The 18,672-nt window shown below is 38.6% G+C and overlaps 1 long non-coding RNA gene across 1 annotated transcript; it reads right to left on the bottom strand.

The window, feature by feature from the left end:
• Window positions 1-647: 647 nt before the first annotated feature.
• LOC138886836 (uncharacterized) lies at window positions 648-18,381 on the bottom strand. Its single transcript, XR_011405748.1, has 3 exons — window positions 17,997-18,381; window positions 1,656-1,705; window positions 648-976 (listed from the first exon to the last, which is right to left on the bottom strand). It is a non-coding gene; the product is annotated as an uncharacterized lncRNA (long non-coding RNA).
• Between the last annotated feature and the right edge of the window lie 291 nt (window positions 18,382-18,672).

The raw sequence follows: 18,672 nt of genomic DNA, 5'->3' as shown, positions 1-18,672 counted from the left end.
GCGTGACTTTGGAGACAACATTCCACATCATGGACCAGGCCACTACGTACAACACTATAGTAGGACGACCATGGATACACCCCATGAGAGCTATCTCATCCAACCTATACCAAATAATTAAGTTCCCGACATTATGGGGAATATTCAGCATACACAGAGAACAGAGTACGTACCAGGAATACTACCGCATTGCCTTGGACAACACGACCATCCAACAGAAAAAAGAAAAGAAAAAGAGGTTAACAATTAACAGGGTCGAGGTCAAAACAATGAGAAATCGGGGATGTCATTATGGACGCCGACATGATAGAGGCTTCAGGTTTGACCATAGAAGACCTCGAACCCATTTAATTGGACCTTAACAGTCATAGTAAGAAGGCCGATATCAGCTGTAAACTTTAGGAACTAGGTAAATTATTAATAGCTAATGCAAATTTATTTGCTTTCAGCCATGCAGATATGCCGATCATCCCAAAGGAAATCGCCACATGCAAGTTAAACGTCAACCCATTCCTGTCACGACCCAAAACGATGGGCCATGACGAGTGCCCGAGTCCTACCTATCGAATACCTCAAAGCATACATCTAAGATATAAATATGAAATAGGGGTAGGTTAGGCATAACATCTATCAATAAACTGCTAAATCATCTGAATAACATACGTGAGGAAACATGACCAAAAAGACATATATATAGCGTAATACGGCAGGGCAAGCCGACAAGGCTGCTATGGACAACTATACATCAAAATAGAAGCGGACAAGGCCACACACTATCCAACTATACATGATTGTCTACAAACCTCTAATAGAGTGTACAACTATATAAAGGATGGGACTAGGTCCCGTCATACCCATATATGTATACAAAAATATCGTACCTAAACCTAATAGCAGCTCCAGATCAAATGGAGCACACCAACTCTCACTGAGCAAGGATCCTAAGAAGCGGGACCGTCAGCCTGTCTATCTGCACCTACGGGCATGAAACATAGGCCCCCAGGCAATATGGGCATTAGTACAAATAATGTACCGAGTATGTAAGGCATAAAAATCAGTATATAAAAGACACGAAAGAAACATGGAGTAAAGGATTCAACCTATAAGTCTGAATAGCTCTATTAATCATGAAACATTTATAATGTCATGAATATGCATATAAATGTCATATCATGCATAGGTATATGCGTAAATAATATCATCAAGCCTCTGAGGGCATCCCATCATATCATCTCGGCCTCAGTAGGCGAAATCATCAATGTATACCAACTAATCAGGTGGCGGTGCATATATAACACCAAACCTTTCCCCATACCCCATATACATATAATCTACGCGTATATAACCCGATCTGGTCATGGTTCATTGTACATATATAAATGAATGCAATGCATAAGAAGTAAGTCAATAAGATCTCTCAGGATGTCATAAGATCAATATGCCTTCAGTTAATATCACGAAGTAAACTTTATCAACTTACGTATTTTCTGAGACCCATGAACAAAGGATATAACAATAGGACATATGGGGAATCAAAAACATAGGCAACTCTTGTACTTCTAAGAATATAGTCATTTGTAAAAGTTGCATGTTTGCTCGTTTTGTTGTATCATATGGATCATGCCAAAAGGAAAGAAGGGATAGTCTTAACATACCTTATAGAAATCTGTCCAACAATGCTAAACTCAGCTCACTGCACCTTAATCTACAACAACGACAATGAAGTTATTGTCAAGTTACGAACGACTCTCTCATTTATATAACGAAAGTAACTTAATCTGTAACAAAACGGGCAATATTTCCCCTAATTTTACTGCTTCCTCAAGCCTACTATAGGAGAGACAACAACACAATAAAATCATCAACTCAAAAACAACTTAACTACAATTCGGGACCTTTAATACAACAAAAAACCCAAATATACCATATCACACCCAATCAACAAGTTATCAATTAGCTTGAAATTGCAACGATGAGCGACCAACCCACTATCCTACCATATGTGGCATTTCTCCACGCCCTTTATCCTTCAAAACTCCATAAATCAACAACACAAGAGGCCAACATGAGTGGACTACAAAACAGTCCACTACAAGTGAAATAAATTGAATTCACGTCTTTCGATCACCGTCTCGTGAGTCCTAACTATTAGGAAACGAATTTATCAACCTTCCTTGAGATTTAAAAGCTTAAATACAGCAAGTAGGCATTTTATTAACGATGAAGTACCTTCAAAAGCTCAAACTACAAAGAAAAAGAGAGGCAATATAATGATACTTACATTGTAGGGATCGTTCTAATGTTATCGCTTCTTGATTTCGTACCAGGGATGTTAATCCTTTTTGAAACCCTTGTAGAGAGCTTAAGGGTAAGTTTATAGGTCTTATTTGGTCGTGGTCTCTAGAAAAATTAAGAAAATTATGACATAAGGCATATATATATATATATATCTTTTGAAAAGTCAAAGAGGTGCTAGCTTGACACCCTAGCATTGGCCCTTCGTCAGACGCTTATATCTTTTTATCCCGATATTGTATGAATGAACTATGAAGAGTGTTGGAAACTACATTTCAAAAACCTTCAATTTTGGTATATAATATGTCCCAAGAAGACCTCATATAGCACACAAAATGTATTGCTCAAAAAGCTTCGTTACAAGGAAAATCCTTAGTCGGTTTTTTCGCAATTTAAATCCGATTTTTCCCGAACATAATATATAGTCATATTATGAATTTAGACTTATTTAAATCTTGATTAACAAGTCTCATTTTCATTGTACGTCACCTTGGGACACACAGAATGTAACAAACTTCCTCCCTTAGAAACATTCGTCCTCGAATGTTAAATCCCAGAGATCTATAGAAAATTTGGCAGAGTCTCCTCTTTAACAGTACTACTACCAACCTATCACGCAACAAACCCAACAATACAAATCCACACGGGGACACAATCATCAATAACACCAACGGCCTCATATGACCAATGATAGTAACTAACATAAGAATCTAGTATCATATATGCACCTAAAGGCTATGATATCTTAGTCGGCTCCTCCTCCGGAAGCGGAAACAAGTGAGGATATCTAGACTTCATGTCTTCTTCAGCTTCCCAAGTCATCTCCTCCACATTCTTGTTTCTCCAAAGTACTTTGACCGAGCTACATCCTTAGTTCTCAATCTCCGAACTTGTCTATCTAGTACCGTAATATGAGCTTCCTCATATGATAGCTGCTCTTTGACCTGAACATCTTCAACTGGAAAAACTCTATATGGATCTCTGATACACTTACGGAGCATAGACACATGAAAGACTATATGTACAGACTCCAAGTTGGAAGGCAAGTCTAACTCATATGCTACCTGGCCTACTCTATGTATAATCTTATAAGGTCCAATATACAGAGGGCTAAGCTTTCCTTTCTTACCAAATCTCATAATGACTTTCATCAGCGATACCTTTAGGAATACCCAGTCATCTACCTAAAACTCCAAGTCTTGTCTTCAATTATCTGCATAGGACTTCTGATGGCTCTGAGCTGCTAATAGTCTTTCCCTTATAAGCTTAATCTTCTCAACTGCCTGTTGTACCAACTCTGGTCCTACTAACTTAGTTTCCCTAACATCGAACTATCCAATAGGTGACCTACACTTCCGTCCGTAAAGAGCTTCGTATATAGCCATCTGAATACTTGAATGATAGTTATTATTATATGCAAACTCAATAAGAGGAAGATGATCATCCTACCTACCCCTAAAGTCTATCACACAAGCCCGTAGCATATCCTCAAGTGTCTGTATAGTACGCTCAGCCTAACCGTCTGTGTGTCATTGAAATGTTGTACTAAGACTTACTTGAGTCCCCAACCCTTTTTGGAAGGACCTCTAGAAATTATTTGTAAACTGAGCACCTCTATCTGAGATAATAAATATAGGGACACCATGAAGTCGTACTATCTCCTTAATGTAAATCCTTGCATGGGGATGATTTTGTAAGTCTATCAACAATCACCTATATAGAATTGAACTTATGCTGGGTACGAGGTAAGCCTATGATGAAATCCATATTAATTACTTCCCATTTAAAGTTGGAATCTTTATAGCCTGCAATAATCCATCGGGTTTCTGATACTCAATCTTAACTTGCTAACAATTAGGGCACTAAACAACAAACTCTGCTATATCCTTCTTCATTTAATCTCACCAGTATATTTCCCTGATATCATGATACATATTCATCGCTCCTGGATGAACAGAATAACAAGAATAGTGAGTTTTTCCCATAACCTGCCAAACCTAGGAAGCTATGAACCTCCATCAGTGTGTGGGTCTAGGACAAGTCTTCACTGTCTCAATCTTCTATGTATCAACTCGGAACTCACCTAAAATAATATGCCCAAGGAAAGCTATAGAATTCAACCAGAATTCACATTTAGAGAATTTTGCGTACAACTTCCTTTCTTGTAGAACTGTGAGCACAGTATGCAAATGATCTGCATGCTTAGCCATTGAATGAGAGTAAACCAAAATATCATCTATAAATACAATCTACAGATCTAGAAAGGGTCTGAACACATGGTTCATCAAGTCCATGAATACCGTTGGGGCATTTGTCAAACCGAACGACATAACATGAAACTCAAAGTGCCTGTATCTAGTCCTAAAACGGTGTCTTCAAAATATCTTTCTCTTTAACCCTTACCTGATGGTACCCAGACCTCAATTCTATCTTCAAGAAATACCTGGCACCCTGCAACTGATCAAATAAATCATCAATCCTTAGGAGCGGGTACTTATTCTTGATCGTCGACTTATTCAACTTCATGTAATCAATACACATCCGCAAGTAACCATCTTTCTTTCTCACAAATATATAAGTTCTCCCCACGGTGATGTACTAGTTTGATAATGACTTTTTCAAGAAAATCCCTCAGTTGTACTTTTAACTCTCTCAGCTCTGCATGTGCCATTCTATAAGGAGGACTAGATATCGACTGAGTGTCTAGTAATATGTCAATAGCAAACTCAATCTCCTGCTCTGACAGAAGGTCTGGAAGCTTATCGGGAAAAACATCAGGAAACTCATTAACCATCGGGATAGATTGAAGGGACGATGACTCCATTTTCACGTCCTTTACCCAAACTAAGTGATAAATATAGCCATTTCTGATCATCTTCCTTGCCTTGAGATAGGAAATAAACCAACCTCTCGGCAATGCAGTTGTTACACCCTATGTTTTTGTACGTAAAAGTACGTCGTAAGTCAATTGATGTAAGCTCGAAAATGAGATCCTCTTTGAAAGTATATAAAGTTATTTAATGTTGTTACACCCCGTATTTCAGATGTCACTACCATTATAGGATTATCTAATATGAACTCAAAAAGGACGAAATCCTTCTACAAGGATAAGAAAGGTTTACAGAAGTCTTAAGTAAGTTAAGATGAATATGAGACTTGTTAATCATGATTTAAATAAGTTTAAAGTCATGATATCACTATATATGATATTTGGATATGAAATATAAAGTTTGGAAAAAAATGGATTTAAGTTGCAGAAAAACCGACTAAGGATTTGCCTTGTAATGAAGCGTTTTAAGCAACGAATTTCATATGATATATGAGGTCTTTTTGGGACATATTATATACCAAAATGAAGCTCTTGGAACCTAGTTTCAAATATCCAAACCATTTATTCATAAGACATCGGGGTAAAGAAATATGGATTTTTAAAGTAGGGTCGCCAAGTCACATCGATGCACTTCGGAGAAACTGGCAGGTTTATAGGCCAGGTTGCGACACAGTTGTCTCCCAATCTATTGAGGTTATAGGAGATCTTTTTATGTAACTAAAGCCCCATGTGTCTAGTTTCTCATGCGGAAAACTGTTTGTCAATACGATATCGGAGTAGAGAGATACAAGTGTCCGAAGTTGCACTGCTCAAGCTGCCAAGCAGCCAGCTTACCCACCTGCTTGAAGAATTGAGGCAGTGGGCTTAGAAGTGGTCTTATCCCCTTATATATTGTCAAAAATACAGAGATTACTTACACCAAAACACTCTCAAGCTCTCCAAAACCCTCCCTGACATATCCCAAGAACCAAACTCAAGGGAAATCAACTCAAATCATCATCAAAGACGATAAAGACTACAAGAGAATGCTTCTATGATGTTGTGGTGTGATTGAGGGCTATTGTGAGCTAAGTTGAGATAGGGTTTCGAGTTATAGCTGCTTCCAAGGTATGTATAACATCTTCTTTATTGTACCTAAGGTTAATCTTGTGTTGGTTGTGTTGTTTGAGTGAAAAACCATAAGATAGCACTTGAAGGAACATGAGATATGGTTGTCTTTTTGGTTGGACTGTTTTGTGGCTAAATATATGGTTTGTGGTGGCTGGAAATTTGTGAGAAATAATTTGATAATGGTTTGGCTGCTGTTCTTAAGCTTTTCTAGGTGTTAACTAAGTTGATTGATGAAGAAAAGATGAAAAACAAGTGATTGATGATAAAATTTAAGGTGCTAGACGTATGAGGCTGCTTTGGAAGGCATTTTGTAAATGTTTTGAACTAGAATCAATATAGTACATATAAGTATGATGTTCTGAAGGTTATAAACTAATTTATGGAATAAGATTTAGATTAAATTTATGTCTTGTTATGAGTGAAAACGAGCTTGCTGCTGAATATGATTGTTAAGAAAATCGGAGGAAATCATATTGGATTATATTGTTGTTGTTGCTATTGTTGGTTATAGTTGTTGTTGTTGGACTGTTGATAACCCTTAGTGGTCTTTGGGATGTACTAAAATAGGGTAAATGCTGCCCGTTTTACTTTAGAATTGAGTTATCGTTTGAGATACGTGATATACTAACGCCATCTAAGTTATACATGTATTTCTTTGTTATAGGGTTAGCGCGCTAGTTGTCATAAGCTTGCCGTTGAGATGCATTGACGACTTGAGGTATGTTAAGGCTACCCCTTTTTACCTTTGGCATGATATATATGATACAACAAAATAAGCAAGCACGCAAGTTTCACAAATGATTCTATTCTTAGAAGTACTAGGGTTGCCTATGCTCCTGATTCCCCATATGTCCTACTATCATATCGTCTGCTCATAGGTATCATGACACTTCGAGAGATCTTATTGACTTACTTCATTATGCATTGCATTCATTTATACATGTATATTGACTCATGACCAGATGGCATTATATACGCGTATAATATATGTATATAGGGTATGGGGAAAGGTTATGACATTATATACGCACCACCACCAGATCAGTTGGTATACGTTGATGATTTTTTCCACATAGGCCGAGATGATATGATGGGATGCCCTTAGAATCTTGATGATGTTATGCACGCATTTACTTATGCATGATATGACATTTACATGCACATGCATGGCATTATAAATGTTTCAGAATTTACAAAGTTATTCAGATTTAAAGATGTGTTTCTTTATTCCATGTTTCATCTATGTCTTTTACGTATAAATTTTCATGCCTTACATACTCAGTATATTTTTCGTACTGACGCCCTATTTCATGGGGCCTGCATTTCATGCCTGCAGGTGCAGGTAGACAAGCTGACAGTTCCCCTTCTTAGGATCCTTGATCATTAAAGTTGGCGTGCTCTCAGTACGAAAAATGTACTGAGTATGTAAGGCATGAAAATTTGTACGTAAAAGACATAGATGAAACATGGAATAAAGAAACACATCTTTAAATCTGAATAACTTTGTAAATTCAGAAACATTTATAAAGTCATACACATGCATATAAATGTCGTGCCATGAATAGGTATGGGTGTACATAATATCATCAAGCCACTGAGGGCATCCCATCATATCGTCTCTGCCACTGTGGGCAACATCATCAACATATACCAGCTGATCAGGTGGTGGTGCGTATATAACGCCGTAACCTTTCCCTATATCCCATATACATATTTTTACATATATACGCATATATAACGCCATTTGATCATGGGTCAATGCACATGTATAAATGGGTGAAATGCATGAAAAATACGTAATAAATATCAATATTCCTTCCGGATAAACTTTTTCAATTGCGTATTATTCTCAAACCCATGAACAGAAGATAGTAATAATTCACATGGGGAATCAAGAATATAGACACCCCTAATATTTCTATGAATAGAGTAATTTATGGAAACTGTGCGTTTGCTCATTTCTTCGGTATAATTTGGACCATGCCCAAAGAAAGAGGGAATGACCTTAACATACCTGGAGTAAGAAAAACTCCGTATAATATTCCATTGGAGAACCTTCGTTGATTGAACTTAGAACTCAAAAAATCAGATTAAGCTTCTGCTTTTTGAATCCTTGAACGAAATTTGTTCTTGCTTCTTTGAAATTACAAATGAAATTTGGCTCTGGATTCCTTGAAAGTTTTGGACAAAATTGTTTCTGCTTCTAATGTTTCTTGTGTACTATGAAGATTAGCTTCTGACCTCTAATGTATTTGAATTAAGAATGCTTAAATGTTTATTTCTTTTCTAGATTTTGGGACGTTGGTCTCCTTGTCAAAACATATGAATGGAACAATAAATCTTTGCTTATTAATTTCAATTAAGCTTAGGTAGCCACCTACTCCAATATGACGATGAGTCATTGTTTGGAAAGTGCTTTTTTGACACATTTCTTTTGAGATAATTATTAATCTTTATCCACTTATTAGTTAACCGGGTAATGTTCCGTTACCCGGTAATTAATCAATTACCCGCATAATTTAAAAATTACCACAAATTACTTAAAATTTTACTTATTTATTTATATACTTATACTACCGTGGTCATATGGTACCTTGCAGTACTAGTTCATAATTATCGGGTATTATCGCTCGACCCGTATTTTATCCCAAATATGTCACTTTCAACGAAACTCGTTTTCTTTAATTCGTGTACCTTTTATCCTTCATGACACTTATTTATTGCTTGTTATAAATAGCGTAAATACGTTAACCTCATGATAATCTCATCCCCGAGTCCACGTCGGTTAACTAAAAATGAAACTTTCACGTACGAAAACACGAGATGTAACAATTATGCAAGCAAAATAATGAATGATGCTCAAGTAAATTACACGATGACGGAAAAAGAGTTGCTGGCAATTGTTTTTGCAATGGAGAAGTTTAGACCTTATCTCATGGGTTCCAAGGTGATAGTTCATACTGACCATGCAGCAATCCGTTGCTTGATGACAAAGAAGGATTCCAAGGATAGGTTGATGAGATGAGTTCTATTGCTTCAAGAGTTTGACCTTGAGATTGTTGATCGAAAAGGGAGTGAAAACCAAGTGACGGACCACTTGTCCCACTTGGAGGAGGAGGGGAGGCCCCCTGATGGCCTTGAAATTAATGATTCATTCCCTGATGAGCAACTCCTTTATGTATCTGTGAATAGCATGCCTTGGTTCGCGGATGTTGCCAACTTTCTTATGACCGACATTGTTCCATGTTAGCTCTCTTCTAACCAAAGGAAGAAGCTTAAACAGGATAGCTTGGACTACTACTGGGATGAGCCTTATTTGTTCACAATTTATAATGATGGTGTGATCCGCAAATATGTTCCGGAAGAGGAGCAAATGAGTATTCTTGATGCTTGTCATTCCTCTCCCTACGGTGGTCACCATGGTGGCGAGGACAGCTTCAAAGGTGCCTATCTGTGGATTTTATTGGCCTACATTGTACAAGGATGCAGGGAGCTTGTTAAGAGATGTGATGAGTGTTAGAGAGCTTGGTGGAATTTCAAAGAAGGATGAAATGCCTCTCACCACTATTCTTGAGGTTGACATATTTGACGTGTAGGGCATTGACTTCATGGGACCTTTTGTGAGTCATGTGGTAACACGTACATTCTAGTGACCGTTGATTATGTTTCCAAGTGGGTTGAGGCCGTGACTTTACCCAACAATGAGGCCCAGAGTGTGGTGGCTTTCCTCAAGAGGAATATCTTTACTCGGTTTGGCACTCTCAGAGCAATCATCACTGATGGGGGTTCTCATTTCTGCAATAGGGTTTTTGACACTTTGCTTGCAAGGTATGGTGTCAAACACAAGGTTTCAACCCCTTATCATCCTGAGGCTAGTGGGCAAGTTTAGGTCTCCAATAGGGAGATAAAGAGCATATTGTCAAAGACTGTCAATGCAAATAGGACTGACTGGTCAAAGAAACTGGATGATGCTCTGTGGGCTTACAGGACTGCTTACAAGACTCCAATTGGTATGTCTCTATACCGGTTGGTATTTGGGAAAGCTTGCCATCTTTAGGTTGAGTTAGAGCACAAGTCCATGCGGGCTTTTAAAAAGTTAAATCTTGGGATATTGCAGCAAATCTCCGGGTAGAGCAACTCAATGAGCTTGATGAGTTCCAGTTTCATGCCTATTCTAGCTCGTCCTTGTATAAAGACAAGATAAAGTACTTACATGACAAGTATGCCTATAGCAAGGAAATCAAGGAAGGTGACTTGGTTCTCTTATTCAACTCCCGGTTACGACTGTTTTCGGCAAAGCTCAAGTTAAAATGGAGTGGCCCTTTTGAGGTGGTGCATGTAACTCCATTTGGTGCTCTTGATTTGAAAAATAAAAATGGTGAAATCTTCAGAGTTAATGGGCATAGAGTGAAGAACTATCTTGGAAAGTTTGATGACAGCCACGTGGTGGCAATGATCCATCTCAAATGATCGATGGTAACCTACGTCGTGCCGCGATGTTAAATCAGGCGCTTCTTGGGAGGCAACCCATGTGTTTTTCTTCCTTTTGATTTTCTTCTTAGTGTAGGATTTGTTTTGAGCTAACTGGTTATGAGATGTGTGTAGGAATGTTTGGTGCAGTGTAGGACAAAGCTGGAAAAATTTGACAAGTCTGTAGTTAGACCGCTGACAGCACCCCATTTTTCACGGTCAGCTGCAGCCAGTTTGCGGAGGCGTAATTTGGCAGTGGACGTGGGCTTGAAAAGTCTAAAATGAGACCTCTCTAAAGTTTCATCCGTGTCTATGGAGCATTTCTCGCGGTTAGCGGTGCTTTTCTGCGGCCGCACCCTATTTCCCATTTTCAGCGGAAGTGTTAAGCAAGCAGCCCTTCTGTAAGTCCAAAGTGCGGACCACGGTGATATTCCGCGGCCGCGCCAGGTAAGATTGGTGGGTCCCAAGGTACTTAGTATAAGTAGAAGGACAAGAGACCTTTTACCCTTTTCGACCTCTGAACTATCACAGCTTAATTTTTACTAATCACCTAAACCTTAATCCGCACAAGCACAAGATTAAAGTCTATTCTCATCACTCATTACACATATGGTAATCTCACTTCCTAATTGTTCTTTAATTTGTACTTGATTTTCTTTTATTTGTTAGTTTTCACTTCTTCTTCCTTTTTTTTAAGTTTCAATTAGGGTTCATCAGTGTAATTAACTTATGCTTAGGGGTTAATATTGTAGATGATAACTGCTAAATGCATGAAAAATTGAAACCCTAAGATTGCTCAGGTTGTTTTTGAATTCTACGGCCGCGGATGTTTTTCCGCGGTTTGCGTTCATGAGAAATATTCCGAATCCTCATTACTAATGGAATCCAAATGATCTCTGGATTGATCAGAAGATCCTTTTAGTTGGCTAGAATCCGTTACTTGAACGAAACTAGATCTTGTGGAATCATATTGAATATTTGACGATACATTCTGTACCTTGCTAAAAAACCGATCCTTGTTTACCAACCACACATTGTCTAACCAAATCCAATTCTCTCTCGATACGTTCCTCAAAAAATCCGATTCGGGCGGATTCTTCCCCCAACTAACGAAGAGATCTTGGCGGAATTGCCACATATGAAATTGAGCACAGTTTTGCAAAGAAATAGCCCACTTGTTTCTCGAGAAGAGATGGGAAACATGCTCAATATCATTTGATTGAATAGTTGACCCAGCCCCTTGTTGTTTGAAGAAACCCTCCACTTCAATTGGTATTTTTTCACGAAAAGCAGACATGAGATAAGAAATCCAGTGTTTCACTAAGATTTCGAATAGCGGTCCCGAATTCAAGTTGATTCTATTTCGACTCTTCCTCAGAGAAAGACGATCAAACAATTCCCAATCATGGTCCTTGCGGATCGGATCATCCATATAATATACAAAAAGAAACTCCAGATATTTGAGATCCTGTGTTTGGAAGTCTTGAATACCGCAGTCAACAGTGGAAAATTCTGCTGACAGTGGCCCGCTTTACGCGATCGCGCTGTATTTCTCGCGATCACCAGTACGCATGTTCAGAGAAGTATACCAAATGGGTTCGCGACCGTGGTTGTTTTTCTGCGGATAGCAGTACAACTTCCATGGCCTCGCCCAATTTTTCGCGGTCAGCGGCTTTGTAGAATCAGAGGATGGGCAGTCTGATCCCCATGCCTCTGCGGCCGTGCCTAATTTTCCACGGTCAGCGGCTCTGTAGAATCAGAGGATGGGTAGTCTGATCCCTATGCCTCCGCGGATGCGCCCTTTTTTCCACTCTCAGCGGTACTCATTCTGTGGCCGCACCTTTTTATCCGCTGTCAGCAATTCTAAAAGTTTTTACACCACTGTCAATTATTCATTTGCTTTTCTTTACTGCTTCTTCTAACACCAATACTAATGAGCTTTCACTGACTATGTATGAAGACAATGGTTAAAACAAAAGGTGGCAATGACAAACAAAAAGGGAAAGCAGAGTCCTCCCGGGGTAGGGGACGAGGACAAATCAAGTTACCCCTAGAAAAGATATCAAAGCTGCAAATAGAGCAATATCCCACTTTGAGTGGAGTGAGTATGTTCCCTCCTGGGAGGCTTTAGAGGATGATTCTAGGCCCACTCATGTACCAGACTTCCCAGAGAGATTTTGATTGAGAGACGTGCCTACACCCCCAACTTCTCCTACTTTTCCTGCTTCTTCTGAGTCATCTAATGGCTCAGCGAAGAGTAGTGAGTTTTCAGCATCAGCCTCTTCTACTACCTCCCCATACAGACCAGAGCCCATTGATGTAGATGCTAAGGCACCGGATGACGAGAGAGGGGGTGACACCCAGACTGGAGGGTTGGCAAGAACAAGAAACCTGGAGGTATGGGAACAAAGATTTGTCAGTGAGAAAGCCTACCACAAATTCAGTGTGTGGTGGCCTCAAAGGTCACTCATACATGAGCGTCAATTTATAGAGCGGGATCTTCTGCCCCACAACCCCAATGTAAAAGAGTGGATTGGAAGCACTTCACAAACGGGCTACCGAATGTTAATGAGCACCTAGTTAAGGAATTTTATGTCAATATCGCCCACATCAAAAAGGGCACATTTGTGACTAAGGTGAGGAATCTGAAGATCAAGTTTGATGGAAAGACTCTGAATGATTAGATTGGTTTCAATGATGAAGATGAGTCATTGTACTTAGAGAAGGTGGACATGGCTGAGGTGGCCTGCCCGTGGTTGGCATCAATACTTGCTCTCCCAAGTACTACTCCAGCTTGGTTGACAGTAGGGGTCCCTATCTACAGGAACACCCTGAACTTCGAGGAGAAAGGTTGGGAGACATTTATGTTTAGTAGATTATACCCTACTACTCATGACACTGACATTCTGGTTTCCCAGGTGATTATAGTAGCGGCTATTATGGTGGGGTTCCCGATCAATTTTGGGAATATCATGTCCAGGGTCATCACCAGAGTGGTAAACAAGGGTGAGAGATCCTACCCCTTTCCAAACTTCCTTACCATGTACTTGGAGGATCAGGAGGTTGAGAAAAGGGATTTAGATATCAAGGTGAAACCCAAGAAGCCCTTCTCATGGTACAACCTTTAGGGTCCAGGCAACCCGAAATCCAAGGGCAAAGCTACTACTTCTACTGGCCAGTCTGAAGAGCCAGCAGTGGTGGTCACTGCTTCTGATCCTCCCACTGCCTTACCAGATCCTTCCCTCGGATCATCTACTTCCATGCCTTCCTCAGTGCCCTCTTCATCAGCATACCCTTTGACTGCACATAGGCTGAACCAGACTCTCTCCAGCATCAACAACTGGATACATGCGGCAACATCAAAGTTGTCTATACTATCCAGCTCAATGGCAGCCTAGTCAGTTCCCGCACAGCCCCAAGTACCAGCTTTAGTGGAGGAATATCTCAAGGAGCTTCTGGACAACTAGAAGAAGCTCCTGGACAACCAGAAGCTCATCATGGATGCTCTTGCAGATCAAGGTAAAACAATTAAGGAGCTGAGCAAGCAAACGAAGAAGCTGAAAATGACTCGGGCCTCAAAGGAGTCTGTGAAGCTCTTGAGAGGAGAAGTGGAAAAGATAAAATCAGCTAGCGACCTACCATTGGAGCTATTATTACAGGACCAAATTCCAGCAGGTCAGCCAGAGCAGATACCGGAGCAGGAGGCTGATGGAGAGCCTAGGAGGAGGAAACTCATTCCCTAGGTTGATGACTTGGAGATTGAGCTGGAGGACCCTGAGGGGGGTGCCTCAGGCCAGCCACAGTACCCTGAGGGAGGTGATCCAGGGACCCAGCCACAGGACCTCATGCAAACAGAGGACCCATAAGGAGTTTTCTTTATTCTCTAACCCCTTTTTGATCTTATTTTTGCTATTAGCATTGAGGGCAATGCTAGTTTTTATTTGGGGGGGGATCCTATTTTGATGATTTGATAATTAGATTATAATTATGATACTGGTTTTTCTTTATAGTTATTTTGCACTTTTGGTATGTATATAACTTTACCATTTATTTTTCACTTTTTGTTAATTTTTCAATTTTCGGTATGTATATAAATTACTTTTCCATGTATATATTCATTCCCTCTTATGTATATTAGTCTCAATCCCCTATTGTACATATTTAGTTTACTTTCCATAGTTTACTTTGTAACTTCTTTTGCAATTTTTCTTAATAGCATAGCTTCTTATTTCATTTAGTAGCTTCCTTTTCAGTTCGTAGCTTCTTATTTTTACAAGTTTTCGTAATCAATAAGCCTTTGGTTTTCTTAATGCCACGGTTCTTTCTAAAGGTAGAGTTTGTGTGAACCGGGTGGCTCTTCTCGATGATGGATGACATGACAGTCTTTTTAAGGGTTTGAGTCTGTTTTCTTTTCATTTTTGTGTAAATAGTAGCTAGTGAACAATAGTGCCTCAGGCAAAGCTTCACTTGGGCCTAACACATTTACCTTTGACCTTATGGTTAGAAACAAATTGATGTGTAAAGAATGGTGATAGTTGTGACCTTTAGACTCTTGTGTTGACTTAAAAATTATTGAGTGGTTTTTAGGAACCATTTGTGTTGCTTAATCTTAGCTAAGGTTGTTGTGGGCCCTCGACTCTGTCTCTTTAGCAATCCAATAGTTTATGAGGTGAGGTTTTGATTTTCAAGTCCAAGTCCCGTGCCAATAAGTCTAGAACTTGCCCTGAATGTTTGTCTAGGCAAAATTCTAAGTGAAGCTCGACTTAAGAAGTGATTATAGGCTCTTCTTGATCCAAATTTGAACTTGAAATCATCCATAGCCCACCAAATATGATATCCCTAGTCAACCCCAGCCATAGCCCTTGTTCTTTCAATAACCATGATACAAGCCTTTATTAGTTCTAAAATGATCCTCTCTTGGCACTCGATCTTTCCTTATCACAAGGCAAAAGCATAAGTTTGGGGGGAGAGACGAGGAATGCAAAAGTGATAAAAGGTACATATGAAGAAAAGGAAAGGCAAAAAGAAAAAGAATGAAAAGCCAAAAATTCAAAAAGAAAGTGAACAATGTAGAAGAAATGAAGGGATTCAATAAAAGCAAAGATGAAAAGCTTGGAAAGACTAGAAAGGAGAAAAAAATTGAAATGAGCAAGAATGAGTGACAATGTGTCTCTCTAGCCCATAAGGAAGAAGTAAATGACTCAAAGAGTCAAGAAAATGTGAGCCAAAATGAAGAAAATGAAGTGCTTAAGGAAAGATGAAACCTTCATAGACCAATATATCCTACCTTGAACCAAAAGCCTTCATTACATTCCCGCAAAAGCCCTATATGATCTTGAGTTGAGTGAGCTTACATTAGTGGTGACTCACATAAGGGGCAAGCTTATGGTACTTAGAGCCGAACTTGTGACCTTCATTTGAGCGAGATGAGTGTGTTTTCCACAATCCTCGTTCTGAGTGCTGCAATCTAAGAGTGAGGTTTGCATATGGAGAGTCGAGGAGTATGCGTTTGGGTTCCACAACAACCAATGTAGTAGAAAGAGTTTCCTTGATGAGTTGAGTCAACTCTTGATGCTTTTGTATCGCACTAAAGCCATAGTGCTAAAAAGGTTTTGTATTGTTAATAATGCATTTGAATTGAGGGTAATTGTTAGTCCCAATTGTTGCTTTATGAGGTTGCTTTAGGACAGCTGAAATTTTCCTTTCTTTTATCTTGAAGAGGTGGGAATTATTTTGTTTGCTTGAGGACAAGCAAAAGCTTATGTTTGGGGGAGTTGATAATTAGGGATTCTCGCCTATTTTATGCTCCTTTTTGCTTAGGTTTTGGGATAATAGTGTGTGCAAGTATTCCTGAAAGCTAACTTATTGTGCTTGTTTGCAGTGTTCCTGTTTCTTGTTAATTCTCCATTTCAATCATACTCCCAGATGATTTAGAAGACTTAGGGAGAAGAAGGGTTTGGTAACAGTTTATATACAGTCCAAACAATATCAAAGCGGTAAAAAGAGGCATTTAGCACATTAGGCTCAAACATATAAAAATCAGATAATAAATAAAGCCAACTATAACAGTTATTCTAAGCTCGAATTCTTAAACCCTGAACAAAAAGTTCTGGGTTGTGGTCCCCAGCGGAGTCGCCAAAGCTGTCACACCTCCTTTTTTTACACACCCAAAGGTATATATGGAGTTTTTCCAATTAAAGTGAAATTAATCGAAATGGGATTAATTAATTTATCAGAGTCGCCACTTGGAATAAATTATTTGGTGTCCCAAGTCACCGGTTTATTTTAAAATCCCAAATCGAGGAAATTTCGACTTTATTTTAAAAGCCTGCGAACTAGAAACTCTAAGTAAGGAATTTTGTTAACCCAGGAGAAGGTGCTAGGCATTCCCGGGTTCCGTGGTTCTGGCACGATCGCTTAAACTATTAATATTGGCCTATTATCTGATTTATTGTATGTTTTTAAAACCTATCGTGCATTTTAACTTTATAACCGCTTTTAATTATTTTAACCGCTTTTTAGGATTTATGGGATTATTTTTTGAACAAATTACGATTGTCGTACACTTACCATTTTGGAACACACCGTAAACCACACTACATGAAATCCACCCGCGATTCGCGACATGTTTATTTTATTATTGTTATTTGAAGTTGTTATGGTCGGGTCACATGAAATGCACACTCGAATTTAGATTTATGTACCATGGCTATGCCACGTGAACCATACCCGTGACCATGATAATTTTATTAATCGCGCCTAAATCAAGCTACGATATTCATGGACTATTTTTCTATGTTGGGGATTTTTGCAAGGCCTTGTACTTCTCCATAATTTATACTGCCTCTTTCAAACGACACTTATACTAATAAACATGACAAAGGTGCAAGGAAATTGTAATGAGATAAGCAAAATATATTATACTAAAATAGTATAGAATGAATAAATGAACACCAACCAAAATTATAAAATACTCGGTAGAACTTAATCAAATAAACAAAATAGACAAAATAAAAAGTGAATCAAAGAAATACAGCAAAGACATAAAATGGATGTGTTTAACTTAGAAAATCAACAAATACCAACTTCTGGGCACTTAAGAGAACAACCTATAGCCCAACACACACACACACACGAACACAAAAACTCAACGGGAGTATGATTGAAATGGAGAATTAACAAGAAATAGAACACCTACTCGATTACATGTGATTAGAAATAGAAAATTACCAAACACCCACGTCCGTATTAACAAAAAATAACAGATATCAACTCCAAGAAATGTACTGACCTGTAAAATTTGAAACCTTTCAATATATAAAGATTTTCCAACTGGTTTACAACATGAAAGCAGTGTCGTAGTTGAACACAAACCCGTCGCCAGTAGACCTCAAACGGCGTACTCGCAAGTCAGATCTCTGACTACTTCAAACTAAAAACATGAGAAGAGATGAAAGATTCATTTGTTCTACTTTTAAAAGGCTGGTTCGTAGCAGTTTTAAATAAGAAAATAAATTGATTTTGGAGCGGGGTTTTGACTGTTTGGTGGCGGAAGGAACTGTATTTTGTGGAGTTGATTTTTTGTTTCAAGGATAGGTTATTCAAGACTTGGATATAGATGAGAATTCTTTTATATTTTCTATGGACTCTTCTTTTGGTTCAAAGAGATGATTATCATTTCTTAGGAATTCAATGTGCTGCCGTTCTTAATTTTAGTCTAGGTCCTCCCCGTTTTGTTTGATTTTACAAGTTAAGCATTATTTTATAGGGGTAGGAATTAAGTTAGGTCAAATGCGGAATGGGTATGGCTAAATGTTTTGGTCTTGAAGGGATTTGGGTCATGAATTTGGGCTAATTAAATTTGAGGTAGGAAAACTAAATCAAAATCTTTTTTTTTTCATTTTTCTTTTTCTTTGATTTTACAATCTAATAAAATTCTAAATCAATCTATTTTGTAAAAATTAAAA

This window comes from Nicotiana sylvestris, chromosome 3 (genome assembly GCF_000393655.2).
Source record: "Nicotiana sylvestris chromosome 3, ASM39365v2, whole genome shotgun sequence".
Lineage (NCBI taxonomy): Eukaryota > Viridiplantae > Streptophyta > Magnoliopsida > Solanales > Solanaceae > Nicotiana > Nicotiana sylvestris.
This window is presented reverse-complemented; position numbering and strand designations above follow the sequence as displayed.